This window comes from Misgurnus anguillicaudatus, chromosome 19 (genome assembly GCF_027580225.2).
Source record: "Misgurnus anguillicaudatus chromosome 19, ASM2758022v2, whole genome shotgun sequence".
Classification (NCBI taxonomy): Eukaryota; Metazoa; Chordata; class Actinopteri; order Cypriniformes; family Cobitidae; genus Misgurnus; species Misgurnus anguillicaudatus.
Genome location: NC_073355.2, coordinates 49,818,701 through 49,840,343, shown reverse-complemented (window position 1 = coordinate 49,840,343; position 21,643 = coordinate 49,818,701). Strand labels below are relative to the sequence as shown.

The 21,643-nt window shown below is 37.3% G+C and overlaps 2 pseudogenes; both read right to left on the bottom strand.

The window, feature by feature from the left end:
- Positions 1-21,643, bottom strand: part of LOC141350776 (uncharacterized) — a 381,966-nt pseudogene that overhangs the window by 122,835 nt on the left and 237,488 nt on the right.
- On the bottom strand, positions 3,732-21,569 carry LOC129423099 (uncharacterized; annotated as a pseudogene).

Genomic DNA, 21,643 nt, shown 5'->3' with positions numbered 1-21,643 from the left:
TTAAATATAATTTTTGTCATATAAAGTTTTAAGAGATAATAATGTGTTTCCACTATTATTGCTTATTTAGACTTGTTTATGCGGTTGTTAAAAGGCTATTATAATTATGAAAGTTCGCTAATAAGATCTCTTCTCTTGCCGAGATTGATTGACGCACAGCATCCAGCGCAGCAGCCAATCAGCGCCCGCGATCTATTTGCATGCGAGCATCCCGCCCACAGAACTCAGTGTAGAGCCTGATCGCTGATACAGACGCAAGCTTTTGCTGTTGATTTAAGGACAATTTCTTTAATGTTATGTGTGAGTGAATGCGAAGTAAGTGCATCTTATTTGACTTCAGTAATAACAATCCTGTGTTCTGTTTGACTTCTCTTTCTTATATTTGCCATTATAATGTGAATCGGTTTATTTAAAGGGATAATTCACTTTAAAATAAAAATTCTGTCATCATTTACTCATCCTCATGATGTTCTTAACCTGTATGAATTTCTTTTTTCTGATGAACAAAAAGGAAGATTTTTTTGAGAAATGATGGTAAACACACAGCAGATAGTGACTATTGACTTCCATGGTAGGAAAAAATATTGTGGAAGTATTGTGAAAAATTATGAGGAAAACGTAAGCACACAGTTGACGGTAGCCATTAAATTCCATCATATTTTTTTATTCCTACTATGGACGTCTATGGTCACTTACTTCTGTGTGTTTACCATTATTTCTCAAAATATCTTCTTTTGTCAGATATTATTCTAAAAGGGAACATCTATTCAAACATTATTTTAGCGGTTAACAGCGTGTTTGGCGCATTTACCTCAGAGTTTATTTCAGTAATATTGCTGTTTTTCCGGTAATAATAATACAATTTACATGTCAATCCTGCTTCCTTGTCTGTTTATTAATTTCATTATGCTGTTATGTTAAGTTATATGTGTATATTACTGCCATATGAGACGTTCATGCCGTCATATGAATACTCTCGTCTAATATTCAAGTCATATGCGGAATAATGTGTACATCTTTGAATAACTGTAAGAATACAGTTCCTCTGAAAATAATTTTTTTCTCAAAGTTTTGAGAAATAATAATGTTGTGAGGATATATATTGCAGACGTTTATTTCCGTTGAATACTTACGTATATAATATGGAAATCACATAGTAGGAAATAATGTGGTATACTGCAAAGTTACCCTGTTAATTTGTATTTATGATATATGTGTAGATAAATAAACCTTTGGAAATCTGCTGATTTGATCCATTCATGTCCTGACCACCAGGCTAGAGATTTTAGACATCCTTAATCCAAAGTTAGGCTACTATCAAATAATATCTAAAGTATATTGTTTTGTGGAAAACAAGGATGCTTTATTATATTGTTTATGCACTTTTCCGGAGTATGTGTGAAAGCGAACCCAGTCTCACAGAGTTGCGTATAAATAGCACAAAGTGTGAAAATCATGCAATAAATGCATATGCATATGACACGCGTGTCCTTCCCATTCACTTAAACGGCGCATCTTTTTTGTAGTTTTATTGATTGCTTTCTCAATTCTTTTGCTATTTATTTTTTAACATTTTCGATTGGGTTTAGGGTTAGCACAACCTTAAAAAATGACATCCTAACCCAAACCCTAATTCTAACCCCAGCTCCAAGCGACCAAGACAAAAACATGGAGAAACCATGCAACCTCCCAGGGCACGGTGAATATCATTAGAATATCATCGAAAAGTTTATTTATTTCATTAATTCCACTTTCCTGTTTTCTATCATTTCTTCCTTATATTTATAGCCTACGTGTTTGCTCTAAAACTATTGTTAAGGCTACATACAAATCCATATGCATAGGCTTGTTTAGATATTAATAACACTTTACATCGTGTGTGTGCTATATTTATATATTTATTAAGTAAAATTAAACATAATGGGCTCTATCTTACACCCGGCGCAATGCAGCGCAATGCGCGACGCAAGTGTCTTTCGCTAGTTTACACCCTAATTTTCACGTTTAGCGCCGCGTTGTTTAAATAGCAAATGCATTTGTGCCCCCTTTGCGCCCATGGGCGTTCTGGTCTGAAAAACTAGGTGTGTTCAGGCGCATTGTTGGCGCGTTGCTATTTTGAGGCAACTAAAATAGACTACGCCATTGACCAACAAAAACCTGGTCTAAAGTCTAAAGTCAATGGCGCAATGTGTTTTATGTTATTTAAAGAGCGCATTAGTAATATGCGCCTATAAACGGGAGGACAACGCGGGTTTGCTTATCACAAAGTACATAAATGCGCAGCAGCACAAAAATGCTTTTAAATATGAAAGATTAAAGGATTGAATTTAAGAGATTATTATTGAGTCTCTTGGACATATTTATAAATGAGGACTGATTATGAGACGTTAGAAGGCGCAAAGAGCTGCTTTACCTGCAGCCTGATAAGTAAATAAATGCTTTGCTTTAAACAAATGCATCTGTTTTTAAATGTTTTTTTAATGCTACCTCACGGATTTATTGTATATGATGTACCTGTGGATATGGCGAGATGAGAAACATTTGTAAGTAATGCTTAAAAAAACTCTTTGCTAAAAAAACGCTGTCCAAAGTGCTGAAACGTTAGGAGAGCCGTTTGTAATTTCTTTATCTCCTGTTTGTTACAAATAAAGTATTTTTAGAGTACAAACCTTATCTTACATACTTGTAAATTATTTTTTGATGATATTGGATAGCCATACATTTAAAGCAATTACAAGCCTGCTTTTTACTTCCATGACTAAAAGAAAACGGGTTTTAAAGGTTTTAATAAAAAAATAACAATTTCAATATAAGGGAAAAACAACACAATTATTTAACATTAATCTTAAACTGGGGATCTTCCACCTCCGCTTAGTTTTTCAGTTTATAAAGTCCGTCATCTAAATAGGGATTAGACATAGCGCCAGCGCAACTTGCTTTTAAAGGGGATGAGAGCTGAGACTCTCATTGGTTTACTGCACGTTACGCCCAAAATACTCCCATTACAATAGGACCTACCCTTTTCGACCATGCGCTCGGCGCAAAAACGATTTTTCCCGTCGTTAAATTAGCAAAAGTGGATTCGGACACGCCCATTTAGACGTTGCGCTGTGCGCTTTAGACAATGCGCTTAGATCGTTAAAATAGGGCCCAATAATTTTAGAACAAGGAGGAAGAAGACATATGCTAAGATATAAGGTAAAAATAAATAATAGAAAACGGAAAAAATATAAAATTGAACAAATGGTGATATTATTGCTTTTTCAGTAACAAATTCAAATCTTTAATCTTTCTAAATAAATGATAAATGTAACATGATGAAAACGCTATAAGAAACATATAGAGGGATCAGACTTCGACAGAACACCGGACATTTTCTCTAATTATTTTCTATTCTAATTATTAATAGATTTCCAAAAGATTTCATCACTCCAGTCTGTCCGTTTAAGGGATTATTGCAGCCATAAACACCTACGTTTATCCTCAAAGTGGCAATTTTAACATGTTATAATAAATTATCTATATGGTATGTTATAATAAATTATCTATATGGTATTATGAGGTACAACTTTATATAGACACTATGGGGAAATGAAAGATTTATTTGACATCTTAAAAAAGTCTTGTGAAAGGTCCCCTTTAATGTATTTTTGCAATAAAATGAAATGTCAAATTTAAAAACCTTGCTTGTTTTCATATAAAAAATATGAATATGTGGTTCAGGCAACACGTACACAGATTAATGCATTTATTACAAAATGAAATATGATATAAAACACAACCATTTATTATAAAAGTACAACATTTTTGTACAACATAAAGTAAACAAGTAAAAATCTAGTTAAAGTACAAAGGCAGTGATTCAGTGTTAAGATTATATAGAATATATATGTGATTTAAGTTATGAATCTTAACTTTAACATCAGTAAAAACTATGATAACAAATAACAGACTTACAGAATTACAGAGACAGAAAGATGCCAGTTAGATATATCCAAAGGGAATATTTCATGTTTGACCATCAGACACTGAGACAGCGGCAAATTTCAGAAAGACTTGCCGAGATAAATCTGCCCTCGGTGGTGTACACGACACTGACTGCCCGCTGATCAACTTGAACACAAATATGCAAAATCGTCAGAGAAAATTTTAATATAGGTCCTATCTTTACTAACTGACCAAGATTTGAGGTTTATTCATCTATATTCTCGACAAACAGCTACATTTTATCACACAGAAAGAGCAATATTTCGAAAATTGTGCAGGTTTTAAGCTTCATTGCTGCTGACACAAAAATGCATTCTGGGAAACTTGGCATTCGTAAGCACACACAAGTCACCTCCTGATGCATCCTTGATAAAATGAGTGGATCAAGACATCCGGGGATGTTATGTGAACTTTGCTTGATTTGAACTTGGAATTTGAGCAGTACTTGGGCCGCGACTGATGACGTTTCACAAGTCCACAAGTACAGACAAGAACACATATTGAGAAAAGGCCTGAATCTTTTTTGCCGTACACCATTTTTGACTTTTGTGCGTATGTAGACTTTTAGTAAGGATCCTCAAGACAGTTTTATTAATAAGACCTCAGCTGATTTCTAAACTTAGTTGTCATATCCACACTGTTGACACATGAATGGTTTTTATCGAGTGTGGATTCTCATGTGTGAGTTAAAGTTAGCTTTTGCTTTGAAACTCTTTTTACACTCATGGCATGTGTAAGGTCTCTCTCCAGTGTGAATCCTTGTATCTTAAGGTTACTTTCAATAGAGAAACTCTTACCACAGTGTTGACAAGTGTAAGGTTTCTCTCCAGTGTGAGTCCTCATGTGTTTCTTAAGTTCACATGCAGTTATAAAACTCTTTCTACAGTAATGGCACACGTGTGGTTTCTCTCCAGTGTGAATTCTCATGTGTGCTTTAAGGTAACGTTTTTTTTTTTTAAAAACTTTCCACACTGATGACAAGTTAATGATTTCTCTCCTGTGTGAATCATCATGTGTATCATAAGTTTACTTGTATCTGGGAAACTCTTGTCACAGTGATGGCAGGCGTGTGGCTTTTCCTCACTGTGAGTTTTCATGTGGCGGTTAAGGTTCGATGTACAGGTGAAACTCTTTCCACATTGATGACAAGTGTAAGGTTTCTCTCCGGTGTGAATTTTCAAATGTCTGTTAAGGACACTTGCAGTTGCAAAACTCTTTCCACACTGATGGCACACGTGTGGTTTCTCTCCAGTGTGAGACCTCATGTGTATCTTAAGTTCACTTTTATATGGAAAACTCTTGTCACAATGATGGCACGCGTTTGGCTTTTCCCCACTGTGAACTTTCATGTGCCGATTAAGGCCTGTTTGATATATGAAACTCTTTCCACATTGATGGCACTTGAATGCTCTCTCGCCAGTGTGAACCCTCACATGTATGTTAAGGTTTCCTTTTCTTGTGAAACTCTTTCCACACTGTTGACATGTGAAAGGTTTCTCTCCAGTGTGAATCCTCATGTGTGCTTTAAGGTTAACTTTTGTTCTCAAACTCGGTCCACACTGTTGACATGTGAAAGGTTTCTCTTCACTGTGAGTCCTCTTGTGATCTGCAGGGCGTTCATCTTCACTGAAAGTATTTTCACACTTTATGTCTTCTGTCTTCAGAGGTTCTTTCTGTGAAACATTATGTTTGCTTTTTACAATCTGATGTTTCTCATCCACTTCAGCTTGACTCTCCTTTTTCACTTCTATCATATCTAAAATGAAGACAGTAAATAGTTCATATTAATAAACCAGAGTGACAAAACACATTTGAGATTGTCATGTATCCATGTTATTTTTAATGTGAAGTACATTATGTCATTCTTGTAGTTTTGTGTTTAAAACCCGTACGAAAATGTTGAAAATTCCATATTTTAAAGCATCAATCTGATGAATTTTGAGATAAATTTTAAGTTTAAGTTTAACAAACCTGTATAAGTCACTGTTTAGATCAACGTATCAGTCAAAAAAAACAAAAAAAAAAACGGGACAAATCAATTGCCCCCAAAATACAGGACCTCTAGGCATACAGTGCAAAGACACATAATTGGCTGTTTAAGCCATGTGAATCTCCATTTGTTTTTTACACCTTTATTAATCTATTATACATCAGAGCCTTCCTGCATTTAAAATATGAGCATGCTTGAAGTTTTACCTCAGCTTAACACGCTACAGTCAGAAAACCCGGAGTGGATCCGGAGCGAAGTGATTACAGAACGCTTACAGTGGAGAGAAGAACATGCTTTTGCTCCACTCCAGGCTTTGATCACATCCCACTTAGCATAGTGACAACACTTCAAGATGCATTGTGTTCACGTCTGCGCGTGATATGTACAATTGTAAAGTCAGTGGTTTGGCCACGGTTCAGGCAAAAGGAGCCCCAACTAAGTATTGAGTGCTGTACATGCTCATCATACTTTTCATGTTCATACTTTTCAGTTGTGAAATGCTGAATTTGGGATTTTCTCAGTTGTCAGTTATAATCATAAAAATTAAAAGAAATAAATCTTTGAAATATAATCAGTTTGTGTGTAATGAATAAATACATACGTACGTACGTACATACATAATTTTAAATGTTTAAATTCAAATCAAATTTTATAAAATAGTCTTTGATATAAATTATGTCATCTATAATTCATCTATGTCTGGCTCTCTCTCTCAATGTTTTTTTCTTCCTAGGACTTTTTCCTCCTAAGCAGATTTTTTCTCCTAGGAGTTTTTTCTCAAGTCCTAGGGAGCCAGCTGACATTGGTTTAAATTAGATCTCTCTTCTATACATTACATTATTACTAGTACAGGTTAATCTTAGACACTGTACTATATTGTCTATGTTGTCCACACATTTTTCTGTATTTTCTTTTTTGGTTTACATACAAAAAACACGTCTCAAAATATCTGTCTTTGTGAGTATCGTAGTAAACAAATGATTCACAAAATAACATGTTACTTTTAGTCTGTACACTATTGCACAGAGTCATTATCAAATCTGAGTCGTTAAACCAAAATGACAAAAAATTGGAGTGAACTCATGTAAATGAAGCATGCATCTAATGCATTTACTGAACGTATGCACATGAATGACAATAGCCTATTTCATGTGCCTTGTTAATGGGTGCTTTGCATTTAAAGGTCACGTTCTTCCTGATACCATTTTTTAAACCCTAGTTAGTGTGTAATGTTGCTATATTGCATAAATAATACCTGTAAAATGATAAAGCTCAAAGTTCACTGCCAGGTGATATATTTTCTTTAATAGAATTCCTCTATAAAAGCCTACAAGGAACGGTAGGTTTGGACTACAGCCCTCTATTTCCTGCTTTAATGACGTCAGTAAAACAGTTCATTGTAAAACTCCGCCCACATGAATACATCAGTCACCAGCTTTGGCTCAAACGGCTCTGCTAAGCTAAGCTGCTATCGAATCACAGCACACTAAACAAACTACACAATCAGAGCTCGTTACGTATTTCTGAAGGAGGGACTTCACATAACAAGGAAGATATCAGCCTGTTTTGAGGACAGTGAAAACAGCGCTATACAGATAAGTCAATTGTGTGAAAAATACAGCGTTTTTATACACGTGAAACATGAACGCATGCTATATTGCCCACTATAAACACAACCAAAGCTTCAAAATCACAGACAGAACGGGAGCTTTAAAACAGACAGTGCTTTAAAAAGTTATTACAACATGTCTTTGTCACGGCCGGGGCGGACCCAAGATAGCTAAAGGGTCACGCCCCTCTCTAGTTCCCACCTCGAGGAGGTTCCCAAGACCACCCCAATGACCAGACAGACACGTAAATTACCATACAACTGAATTTTTATTAAATAATTAAAACATAAGGGGAACCGGGGAGGGCAGGTTAAAACAATCTTCTTATTCTCGCCTCCAAGGCATATGTTGGGGCAGAGGTAGGAGGTTCTCACTACTGACACGGTTCGGTCCTCTTCGAGGCGTTGCTGCAAACACAGGTAAGTTATACACTGCACAGGTTGGTTACTCACAACACTGGGGCCTTTGGTTCACTCCAAAGCATTCGTGGAGACAGAGGTAATGGGTTCTCACTACTGACACTGTTTGGTCCTCTTCGAGGCGTTGCTGCAAACACAGGTAAGTTATACACTGCACCGGTGGGTTATTCACAACACTGGGGCCTTTGGTTCCCTCCAAAGCATTTGTGGAGACAGAGGTAATGGGTTCTCACTACTGACACTGTTGGGTCCTCTTCGAGGCGTTGCTGCAAACACAGGTAAGTTATACACTGCACTGGTGGGTTACTCACAACACTGGGGCCTTTGGTTCCCTCCAAAGCATTCGTGGAGACCGAGGTAATGGGTTCTCACTACTGACACTGTTTGGTCCTCTTCGAGGCGTTACTGCAAATACAGGCAAATAATACACTGCACAGGTAGTGGTTGGTTTCTCTCCTCTGGCTCGGGCCTCAACGTGCTATTTCTTCGCACAATCTGCACGGGGCCCGGGCGGCTTCGGTTACTGTCAATACAGCACACACAGCAAGCTTAGTGAAACACACGATAAAAGTCACACTCACCACAGCACTCTGCACACGCACTCCACGTGAAGTTAAGACTTGGCCGCCTAGGTCTTGGCTGCTCGAGAGGCGGGTTGGGCGTTGTACACGCCAGAAAGAGAGAAAAGATTTCACAGATAAATATGTTCAACAACGCCCCTCTATGTCTCCTGGTTACCTCTTCGGCTCGCCTACGCATTCAATCTCCGCAGGGCCGGTAACCTTCAACACCCCCACAAAGACACCAGTAACTCCTCTTCTAGATAGTACAGAGCGTTTGTTTTGATTGTTTACTCACGCTTTGCTGTCCAAACGATTCCCCACTCATACATCTAACAGCGTCGTGTTCTCTTCTCCACATCCAAATCACACAATAACTTCCTTACTCCAACGTCTCTAACCTCTCGTCTTCCAAAGTACACAACACAGCACTCGGTGTGGTGTCCCTTTAATTTTCACAGCCCCGACCTTTTCGCCTCTGTTGGCAGCCGCACTCTTTCCTTACACTCTAAGTGGTTTGCGGATCAACGGCGCCCTTTGGCTCCTCCAAGGACGGGGCGTGTGGTTAGGTTTTGCCCAAGGCAAAAAGGGGGGCTCACACCCGAAAACAACCTCTTCATTGTGCTCCTTTGGACCTTTTTAATGTGTCTTGTCTCTCCTCCTCCTCCAATCACGGGTCGTCACGTTGATGCCCCACACCTGTTGCTCATTTCCTCATACTATGTGTTGTCAGGGAGACCAGGAAATAAAATAGTGTAGTTAAAAAACGGGCCCGGGCGGAAACCATCTTCAGGCGGAACCTTTCTCCGCCACTTTTGGTTCCGCCCCATCATAGTCACCCGGTGACATCTTCATTTGCATCCGAGATGCAAGATTGACCATTTGCTCAATCAAAATGGATTCTGATCAAACTTCTAGACTACAAAACGTCTCACAACATTAAACATACTCAATAGCCAACCCATTCGCGGGTAGGGATTGTCGTCAATACACATGGATTTATATTCAGGAGCACTCTTAGCATGAATAACAAAAATATAAATGTCCCTTTAGATAAAAATTATATTACAGCTTGATGGCAGGCGTAAGACCATCATGAAAAGTAGGCTACTGATGGAGGTAGGTAGATGGACATAGCTGTGCTGCTAACTTGCGCTGAACAGGCCTTCCGAGCAAGCCTACCCCCGAGTCTCTAACCCTTCCCCCACCTGAGATACGGCCGGCCGGCTGTCCCCCGATTTTCAAATGTCCGTAGCTCTGGCGCCTTAGGTCCGGGGCGCGAGCCCTTCAAGTCCCTAACCCTACCCAGCTGTTAACTATACATGTTTTACTGTAATGCTTCCTGCAGTGAATTACACAACAAAGCAATAACAAAAACCTTGTAATATATAGCGCAACATTTACTTACATGTCGAGGAGAAATCTGGCAACTTCAGCATCCCTTTAAAAGTCTTTCATTATCTCTTTCCACCTTGGAAAAGCTACCCCGATGTTTACCCTCGTTTTTTGAATTCGAAATTTGAAAAAAACCTCCATGAACTTACCTATTTATATACCCATGTTTATGACTTACCGTCATCCTATGTATATATAAATAAGAAATTCTTCGCTTACGAGGATAAGTCAGATCATTGGCGGAGGTAATTTTACACCAGTAAGGACATATTTATGATAAAATACTTAAAATATTACACAATGTCCCTTTAACTACTATTTTTGGGTAAAAGAAAATTCTGTCCATAATGACGTGAACACAACATGAGGGTTAACTGTAGTAGAGCATTGCTTTGAGATCACAGTCATTCATCTTTACCTGATGTTTCAATCTAATTCTACTGAATCTATTATAGATGCAGAAAGTTATCATCTCATGGATTTTAGTTTCTCAATGTTTTTATGATTATTCCTCAACCATCAATAATAAAGATTGAAAAATAGATACCAACCTATTTGTTTCTCAGTATCTTCATCCTTTATTCTGCATGGTTGTGGATCTGTCATCTTCTCAAGCTCCTCTTTCACCAACATCAACATTATGTCATGAAGATATCAGTTGTCACACATGGAGTGATTTCTCTGTGTGTTTGACTCCAGCATTTATTGGTGGATTGTTGTAGGAGGAGCTTCATTGAAGGTCTCAATCACTTTCACTCTATGGGTGTGAATTAGAAATGAAAGAAGAGGCATTAAAACATTTAATGTCAGTAAAACATTCATCATCTGTTTCAGACGTTTTAATGTTTCACTTCAGAATGTTTTCTCAAGCATTAATTACAGAATCTGAATCTATGTTTGGTGTAGACCTGGGGGATTTGAATAAACTTTTTATTTTTATTTAAATTAAGCGATCAAGGTTTTGAATAGAAGTTAGTTATGCATGTCAAAGTGAAATGATTCAGACATCATCTGATTATTGCAACAGGGTTTTCCTGCATTGAAAATGAATCTGGACCCACCCAGATGCAAGATTTTTATTTATCCAAGTTTTAATCATGGTCTTTTCACCTAAAACAATTTTGAAACATGTTAGCAACTCCTAAAAACTAATAGCTGGGATTGAAAACATTTTTACAAAGTGGGGTTAGTTGTCACAGTGTTACAATTAAAGGGACACTTCACCCATTTGCATAAAGCTTTGTATAGTTAGAACCCCAGTCATGTTTTTGAATGGTCATCTTCCTCAGTTGCCGCTGAGACAGGAGAAATACAGATTTCAGTGTTGCACTTCCTTCTTTCAATGATGTAAAAATCATCATTTTGCATCACCAAATTTTAAATGTATCTTACATTTCGACTACAAATATGACACACTTTCAATAAAGATTAATGTTTCTACGGGTGAAATGCTCCTTTAAACCTCATGTATACAATGATAATGAAATAAAAGTAATGTAAATACTATTCAATTATAACTGTTAATAAAATATCAGGAGGAAATAACTCTGTTTAAAAATCTATCTACAGTGAGGAAAATAAGTATTTGAACACCCTGCTATTTTGCAAGTTCTCCCACTTAGAAATCATGGAGGGGTCTTACATTTTCATCGTAGGTGCTTGTCCACTGTGAGAGACACCAAAACTCACAATGTATGATTTTTTAACTATTTACTTGTATGATCCAGCTGCAAATAAGTATTTGAACACCTGTCTATCAGCTAGAATTCTGACCCTCAAAGACCTGTTAGTCTGCCTTTAAAATGTCTACCTCCACTCCATTTATTATCCCAAATCAGATGCAACTGTATGAGGTCGTTAGCTGCATAAAAACACCTGTCCACCCCATACAATCAGTAAGAATCCAACTGCTAACATGGCCAAGACCAAAGAGCTGTCCAAAGACACTAGAGACGTAATTGTACACCTTCATAAGGCTGGTAAGGGTTACAAGGAAATTGCCAAGCAGCTTGGTGAAAAAAAGGTCCACTGTTGGAAAATCATTAGAAAATGGAAGAAGCTAAACATGACTGTCAATCTCCCTCGGACTGGGGCTCCATGCAAGATCTCACCTTGTGGGGTCTCAATGATTCTAAAAAGGTGAGAAATCAGCCCAGAACTACACGGGAGGAGCTGGTCAATGACCTGAAAATTAAGACGTCATTGTTTGAAATCATGCATGGCACGGAAGGTTCCCCTGCTTAAACCAGCACATGTCAAAGCCCGTCTTAAGTTTGCCAATGACCATTTGGATGATCCATGGGAGAAATGATGAGTCATGGGAGAAAGTCATGTGGTCAGATAAGACCATAATATAACTTTTTGGTCATAATTCCAGTAAACGTGTTTGGAGGAAAAAGAATGATGAGTACTATCCCAAGAACACCATCACTACTATGAAGCATGGGGGTGGTAGCTTCATGCTTTGGGGGTGTTTTTGTGCACATGGGAGAGGGCGACTGCACTGTATAAAGGAGAGGATGACCGGGGCCATGTATTGTGAGATTTTGGGGAACAACCTCCTTCCCTCAGTTAGAGCATTGAAGATGGGTCGAGGCTGGGTCTTCCAACATGACAATGACCTGAAGCACACAGCTAGGATAACCAAGGAGTGGCTCTGTAAGAAGCATATCAAGGTTCTGGTGTGGCCTAGCCAGTCTCCAGACCTTAACCCAATAGATAATCTTTGGAGGGAGCTCAAATTCCGTGTTTCTCAGCGACAGGCCAAAAACCTGACTGATCTAGAGACTGGGCCAAAATCCCTCCTGCAGTGTGTGCAAACCTGGTAAAAAACTACAGGACATGTTTGACCGCTATCATTCCAAACAAAGGCTACTGTACCAAATATTAACATTAATTTTCTCAGGTGTTCAAATACTTTTTGCAGCTGTATCATACAAATAAATAGTTTTAAAAATCAGACATTGTGATTTCTGTTTTTTTTTAGATTGTCTCACAGTGGACATGCACCTACAAAGACAATTTCAGACCCCTCCATGATTTCTAAGTGGAAGAACTTGCAAAATAGCAGGGTGTTCAAATATGTATTTTCCTCACTGTTACTACAGAAGAGTCAAGTTTTAAATAGGAAAAATACTGAAAACCTTTGGTTGTTTTTTAGGGTGATGCTAATGGTCTAATCAGATTTAATGGATTGTGCTAAGCTATGCTAAAAGTGCTAGCACCATACCCAGAGATCAGCTGAATGGATTCCAAAACGGTAAGAATCAAATGTTTAACTCTAGGGGAGTAGGAAAATGAGCATATTTTCAAAAAAAGTGGAATGTCCCTTTAATATATTTTTGTAAAATGGTAAATGGACTGCATTTATATAGCACTTTCAACAGACTCATGGCCATCCAAAGCGCTTTACAAGTTGTCTCACATTCACCCATTCACTCACTCATTCAAACATACAGCGACGGTGGTGTCAGCCATGCAATATAAAAAATGTAAATATATATTAAATGCAAAAACCTTGCTTGTTTTCATTTAGAAAATATGAACATGTGGTTCAGGCAACACAAGCATTCCGAGTGGCAACCTTCCTATCTCTCTGATGAAGCAAATATGGAAGATTTAAACCGCATTTCATTGACTGGCCACTAGAGGTTGGCTCCAAAAGGTGAGGGGGTGAATTTTTTTGTAACTCATCCATTTAAATTATATTAAGCTTTGAAGTTCTGCATAATAAAGGGCATGGCTACTTGAGTGGCGGTTGAACAGACACTATTGTCACTGTTAGTCGAGCTAGGTGGGCATGGTTTTAGCAACCAGTCACTTCAGCTTCACCCAGGTCATGCCTCTTTACACGAGTGAAGAGCGGTGATGCGTGGACAAGATGGAGATGACAGGTACCGCCTACAATTGGCTTCAAAAACGATCTTCAGAACACTATGGGTGACGGCGTCACGGACACTACATGCATCTTTTTTACAATCTATGGTGCATACGCTGGTTTGCTTTAATGTCTTTATTACAAAATAAAATATGATATAAAACACAACCATTCATTTTAAAAGTACCAAACTTTTGCACAACATGAAGTTAACACAAGAATAAAATCTACTTAAAGTACAAAGGCAGTGATTCAGTGCTAAGATTCTATAGAAAATATATGTGATTTAAGTTATGAAAATGTACATCAGTTAAAATGATAATTAACAAAAAACAGACTTAATATGAATAATTAAGAGAAATAAACTGAGACTAAAAAATGCCAGTTAGATATATCCAAAGGGAATATGTCATGTTTGACCATCAGACACTGAAGGGCAGAGCAGCTGCAATGAGCTAGTGGCACATTTTAGAAGGACTTGACAAAATAAGGCTGCCCTCGGCGGTGTACACGGTGCTGACCCCCTGCTGATCACCTTGATCTCAAATATCCAAATCTTTTAATATAGGCACTATATTTAATAACCGACCACACATTTAAAGTTAATTCATCCATATTCTTGACTAAACAGCTACATTTTATGACACAACAAAAAGAGTAATATTTCAAACATTTTGCAGGTTTTAAGCTTCATTGCCGCTGACGCAAAATGCATTCTGGGAAACTTGGCTGTCATAAGTCCACACAAGTCACCTCCTGATGCATCCTCGATAAAATGAGCAGATCAAGAACACATCCGGGCATGTTATTTGAACTTGGCACGATGCAAAGTTGGAATTGGAGCAGTATTGGGGCTGCGACTACAGATTTTACAAGTCTACAAGAACACAAGAACAGACATTTTGGGCATTTGTGCGCATGTAGATGTCAAGTAAGGATCCTATGCACAGTTTTATTAAGACCTCAGCTGATTTCTAAGCTTTGTTGTCATATCCACACTGTTGACACATGAATGGTTTCTATCGAGTGTGGATTCTCATGTGTTTGTTAAGGCCACCCTTTACTGTAAAACTCTTTCCACAGTGTTGACAAGTGAACGGTTTCTCTCCAGTGTGAATTCTCACGTGTGCTTTAAGGTGAGCTTTCATTGTAAAACCCCTTTCACAGTGTTGACAAGTGAACGGTTTTCCTTCAGTGTGAACTTTCATGTGTGTCTTAAGATTTTTTTCACTTATATAACTTTTTTCACACTGAAGACATATGTAAGGTTTCTCTCCAGTGTGTCTTCTCATGTGAGTCTCAAGTCCAAGTTTATCTCTGAAACTCTTTTCACACTGAAGACATGCGTGAGGTTTCTTTTCACTGTGAGTTATCATGTGTTTCTTAAGATGACTCTCCGTACTGAAACACTTTCCACACTGAAGACACGTGTGAAGTTTCTCTGCTTTGTGAATTTTCATGTGTGTTATCAGGCTACTTTTGCTTCTGAAACATTTTTCACACTCATGGCATCTGTAAGGTTTCTCTCCAGTGTGAATTCTGGCATGTGTTTTAAGGTAACTTTCATTAGAAAAACTCTTTCCACACAGATGACAAGTGTAAGGTTTCTCTCCAGTGTGTGTCATCATGTGTATTCTAAGTTTACCTGCAGTTATAAAACTCTTTTCACAGTGATGGCACAGATGTGGTTTCTCTCCGGTGTGAGACCGCATGTGTATCTTAAGTTCAGCTGCAGTTATAAAACTCTTTCCACACTCTTGGCACACAAATAGTTTCTCTCCAGTGTGAATTCTTGCATGTATCGTAAGGGTACTTTCAACATAGAAACTCTTTCCACATTGATGACAAGTGTAAGGTTTCTCTCCAGTGTGAATCCTCGCGTGTACCTTAAGGTTACTTTCAACAGAGAAACTCTTTCCACATTGTTGACAAGTGTAAGGTTTCTCTCCAGTGTGAACTCTTGCATGTATTTTAAGGTAACTTTCAATAGAGAAACTCTTTCCACACAGATGACAAGTGTAAGGTTTCTCTCCAGTGTGAGTCCTCAAATGTTTCTTAAGGTCACCTGCATTTATAAAACTCTTTCCACACAGATGACACGCGTGTGGTTTCTCTCCAGTGTGAATCTTCATGTGTGTTTTAAGGTTAACTTTTCTTCCGAAACTCTTTCCACACTGTTGACATGTGAAAGGTTTCTCCTCACTGTGAGTCCTCTTGTGATCTTCAGGGCTTTCATCTTCTCTGAAACTATTTTCACACTTTATGTCTTCTGTCTTCAGAGTTTCTTTCTGTGAAACATTGTGGTTTATTTTTACAATCTGATGTTTCTCATCCACTTCAGCTTGACTCTCCTCTTTCACTTCCATCATATCTAAAATGAAGACAGTAAATAGTTGATATTGATAAATCAGAGTAATAAAACACATTTGAGATGTCATGTATTCATGTTATTTTTAATGTGAAGTACAATATGTCATTTCTATTGTCAATTTCTGCTCTTGTAGTTTAACTCTTGTGCTGTGTTCAAAACCCTATAACACTTCTGGTGTTTCCAATTAGGGGTGTGACGGTTAGACCGACGGTTATAGTTGAACACCGTCATTAGAACCCTATAATTGCCAACCGTGTTTTATATATATATATATATATATTTTAACATTTATTATCATGGAAGATGTTTAAATACTGATTAAAAACAAGGAATGTTGTTTTAACCGCAGAAAGGCGTCCGTACATTCTGCTTTTCAAGTTCAAATCCTCCCATGTTAATCTACTAACTCCTGACTGCCTATAACAGACGAACGTTGCAATGCGCAAAACGCCCATTACCGGAACTGCTTCAGCCCTGATCTCATTAGCATAACAATATCATTCAAATACATAGGTGCTAATCCAATCATCCTAACTGTATCGCCCATACCTTTAAATGCACAGTTGTGCCTTGAGCTTAGCAATCACCTTTAACTTGGCACTCTACCCAATCGTCAGAAAGAGCATAAAGACAAAATGTTAATGTCTTAGCCACCTGGGCTGCCTGACTTGATTGTTGAATGTCATAATCTTTACATCAAGATGTAAAACACAATGTATATCACTTTTTCAGTTTATATACCATTACATTGGAACCTAGATATAACTTTTTATTAATTTGTAATCCTTCAAATGGATCAATCCCCAAAGATCACACTCATTCAATTCACTGAAGGTTGCTTTGGATAAAACTCTTTACCTGATGTTTCAATCTAATTCTACTTAATCTATTATAGATGCAGAAAGTTATCATCTCATGGATTTTAGTTTATTTTCCCCTCATGTTTCTAAAAGTTTTTATGATTATTCCGCAACCATCAATAAAAAAGATAGAAAAATAAAAAATGAAACATAGACACCAACCTATTTGTTCCTCAGTATCTTCATTCTTTATTCTGCATGGTTGTGGATCTGTCATCTTCTCAAGCTCCTCTTTCACCAGCATCAACATTATGTCATGAAGATTTCAGTTGTCACACATGGAGTGATTTCTCTGTGTGTTTGACTCCAGCATTTATTGGTGGATTGTTGTAGGAGGAGCTTCACTGAAGATCTCAATCACTTTCACTCTATGGGTGTGAACTAGAAATGAAAGAAGAGACATTAAAACATTAAATGTCAGTAAAACATTCACCATCTGTTTCAGACTTTTTAATGTTTCACTTCAGAATGTTTTCTCAAGCATTAATTACAGAATCTGAATCTATGTTTGGTGTAGACCTGGGGGATTTTCCTTTTTTTAATTAATTTAAATAAACGTTTCCATGCAGTTTTTATTTTACTTATATCGGGCGATCAAGGTTTTGAATAGAAGTTAGTTATGCATGTCAAAGTGAAATGATTCAGACATCATCTGATTATTGCAGCAGGGTTTTCCTGCATTGAAAATAAACCAGGACCCACCCAGATGTCTATCTCCCTCTCACTATTAAGCTCTCTATTGCTCAGTTTTAATATTCAAAAGCAACAGACAAAAATACAGATGAATGAAAACATGACTTCACGTAATACCTGAATTATAGCTCCATGTGAAACATGTCTGCACTGGCGGCACAAAGTGTTCTCAGCATGAATGAAATGATACAGCCAGAGAAAACAATAGAGATCGACCGATATATCTGTTTTCCGATAGTTTTGTAATATCGGATTGACTGATAAACGAGAGAATTGAGAATTGCGCGCTGGGCGCATCTGAGGAGAGGAGCGCAAAGCAGCAGCAGCGTGCAAAGCAAATACGAATGCGGAGTGACACGACTTCATTAAAAGGTCTTTGAGTATACTTACTTTGGATATTTGCAGGCATTTATAACACATATTATTTGTGCATTAATGTATGTTAGGTTAAATAAGTTGATTAATTAAAAGCAATGTATGCAGCTTGTCCAAGAATAGAGACGAACTCACAGAGTCATGCCGATCCATAAAATCCGGTCCCAATAACGACGTAGCTTTGCATGAATAAAACAGCCATGAATTAATGCTTGGTGGAATTAAAAATGCTAAATTAAATTAGTTTTTCTGTTAAAGACACACTATGTAGTTATTTTACCTTAATATAACAGCTTAAAAGTTATTTCGTTGGTAAACAAAGTCATAGTAGCGCGAATCATCCTCCTGTTGAAGCTCGGGGAGGACGCCGCAAGCAAAACCAGCAATGCAAGCTTGAGAGAACTGCCCCTGACAAATCTCGTGAGAATCACGACTTGCTTTACGGCAACGACATCACACACGTTAGACTTGTTCAACTTCGTGTGGCGCTGCAAGAACCGACCGCCGGATGACGTCAGAGTACCGCGAGAATGATCCGAGACGGCATTTTGACGTCATCCGGCTGCCGGCTCCCGCAGCGCTGCACGAAGTCAAACAAGCCCATACCAACAACTGCACGCGCAAATTTGAGACGTGAGGCTAAAAGATTTAAAAGTTAAGAAAGCGCATTCGGAAGAGAGTAGGAAAAGGAAAAGAGAATATGACCGTGTTAGGAATCGGACAAGAGTCCCACTCAGTCAGGTTTTACTCGTTGGCGTGAGCTAAAAGACAGCACTGGATGCAACAGGGATGCTGATCTGGCAATCTTGTTGATGGACTAGTAAGTAAATCTCTTATTTGTAAACTTGTTTGCGGTCTATGTTGTTTGTTGTTGTGCTTGCTTGTAGTATGTCATGCGATTATCATGATAACAGTTGTCAATATCTCACATAATTATCAGGACATAAATAAGCCTAGAGGTTGTAAATAGTGTAAACATGCACAATATGCAAACTATTATGATAAATAGCAATAATCATGTATCAATGTTATGAAATAATGCAATGTACACAATTAACTTTGTCATGGCATTTTGTAATGTTTACATTACAATAAAAGAACACAAATGAAATTATAAAGTAGACATAGACTATAGACTGTTTACTTGTGATTTAGCTGCAATCATGTAAAAACGTTATAAGCTAGCAAACGTGGTACTTTGTTATTATATGCACTCTTCACTTGGAATAAACTTCTTATTATCCTATTACCATCATCTGTAGTTTAGTAGACTACGCAGTAGCCTAATATTTGTATGAAATTGTGAAACATTACCTGGTCATTATCTTCAGAGGTGTACTAGAGTGGGAGTGGGAAATTACGACAGTTGCAAGTATTCTCCAGCGACTCTAGGGGTCGCTGTTTGACAAAAACGCCGAAAATGCATCGAGCGCCTTTAATTATGTTCAGTTCAGTCCAGTCCAGTCGTGTTGTAGTAATTATGTCAAAAGCAGAAGTATAACAGTAAATAAAAATCGGTTCAGCATATCGGTTATCGGGCACATAAGCATCCAAATATTTGTTATCGGTCGATCTCTGGAAAACAATAGAGAAAGTATATTTAAATTACTGAAAAAATCATTGACAATATCTTTTCAAAATTTCAAATAGGTTTGCTAAGGGGCGGAAAGTTCCTGGTAAATTTTCTGAAATTGTCCATGAGAACTTAATCTGGAGAATTATTTTAATATTCTAAATTACAAATTTATCAGGAATTTTTGGAAATGAGTGGAAATGTATATAAACTATACCATATGCAAACATAAATAAACATTTTGTTTGGTCATAAGCAGACATGCATGCAAGGTAATACAAATGTTAAAAATGACGTCTTGACTGATTTAATTTTAAGTCGAAGTTTAATTGATTCTGTAGTGGCACAATAACCCGTTTTAAACAGCCAAGGAGCTGAGTGGAAAGCAATAAAATTGTGACACGTCAATCATCCTTACAGTTTGCCGTTTATTCTTCATTGAAGATTGTTTTAATCTAGCAGTATAGTTAACAATACTGAGTCTGAATAAATATACGATTATAGAGTCAACCAAAAAATATGTGCTGACCTGCACTCACCCCCATGTTTCCAAAGCTACACACAGGTATTTTAACCCTACATAATTAATAACGGCTTTATTCTCCCACGGTCACATGACATACACTTAACATGACTCCTACAGACAGATTCTTTCATTAAGAAACATAAATGCATAATAAACATTATTATTATAATAGTGCTAGCTTACATTTAGATATCTGATTTACCGGCTAGTTACCTAGCTACTGTGTAAACACATTTTGGTATTTGCTAGTTAAACTATAATACCATAGATCAAATATATTTATGCAAGTTTATCATCAAAACTTACTTGACTTGATGTAGTCCTTGGGGTCAAATGCAAGTGTGGCTTCTGTGGAGGTCAAGGCCTGAAAAATGGAGGGGAAATAATCCCCCACCTTAAATGATATATAGAGGATTTCTTTATTTCAATGAGAATGAGAGTGTATGGGGGCAGGGGGGTAATTTTTAGACACCTTATGCAAGTTTTAATCACTGTCTTGTGAATTAAAACATAACATCATTTTGAAACATTTTAGCAACCCCTATTACTATACATATTATTGTATAAAGTTAGTATTTCTACACCTCTCACAATGTTAATGAATCCCTTTTAAAGGGGGGTCATCTTCACAAGTATTGCAGTAAAGTAACAGTAAAGTGCATTCAGCTTTGTTCATGTCAAAGAGAAAGCAGAGAGAGTTTGAAGTGGTTGGATTTATGAAATTAATATAAATATTCAATAAATCAAAGTACTGCGTATGGTCACACATTCTGTTTGTCACATGTATAGCAGAGTTTTTTAGCCTGAATTAGATTTAATTACAATTTTAGAATATGCATTACCTGTTTATTTCATTACGTATCTAAATGATAAAATAAAAGCCAATAAAAATATAATTTTTCTAAGAAAGACATATCGCAAGACATATCGTCATCGCATATGGTCTCATTATCGTGCAGCCCTACTCCTAATAACTGATAGCTGGGATTGAAAACATTTTTACACAGCTGGGCAAGTTGTCACACACTGTTACAATTAAGCCTCAGGTATACAATGATAATGAAATGAAAACAATGTAAATACTATTCATCAAAATGATAACTTAATACAATATCAGGGGAAATAACTCACAAATTTTTGCCTTTAAAAAAAATCTATTTATGCATTAATGCATAATACAAGAACGGTTAAATGAAGGATCATTGATGAATACAACATCCACCTTTGGTATATAAACAGAATTTGAATGAATAATGTGTGTTTAAACTAAATTATCTAGCAGATGTTACAACAAACCCTCTGTTCACAATGAACCCCAACTGAGGTAACTCCTGTCACTTAACACAGTAGATAACGGTAGATCCCACAAACACACTTTAAGGGGCAGTTTCCAGGACAGGGACATTG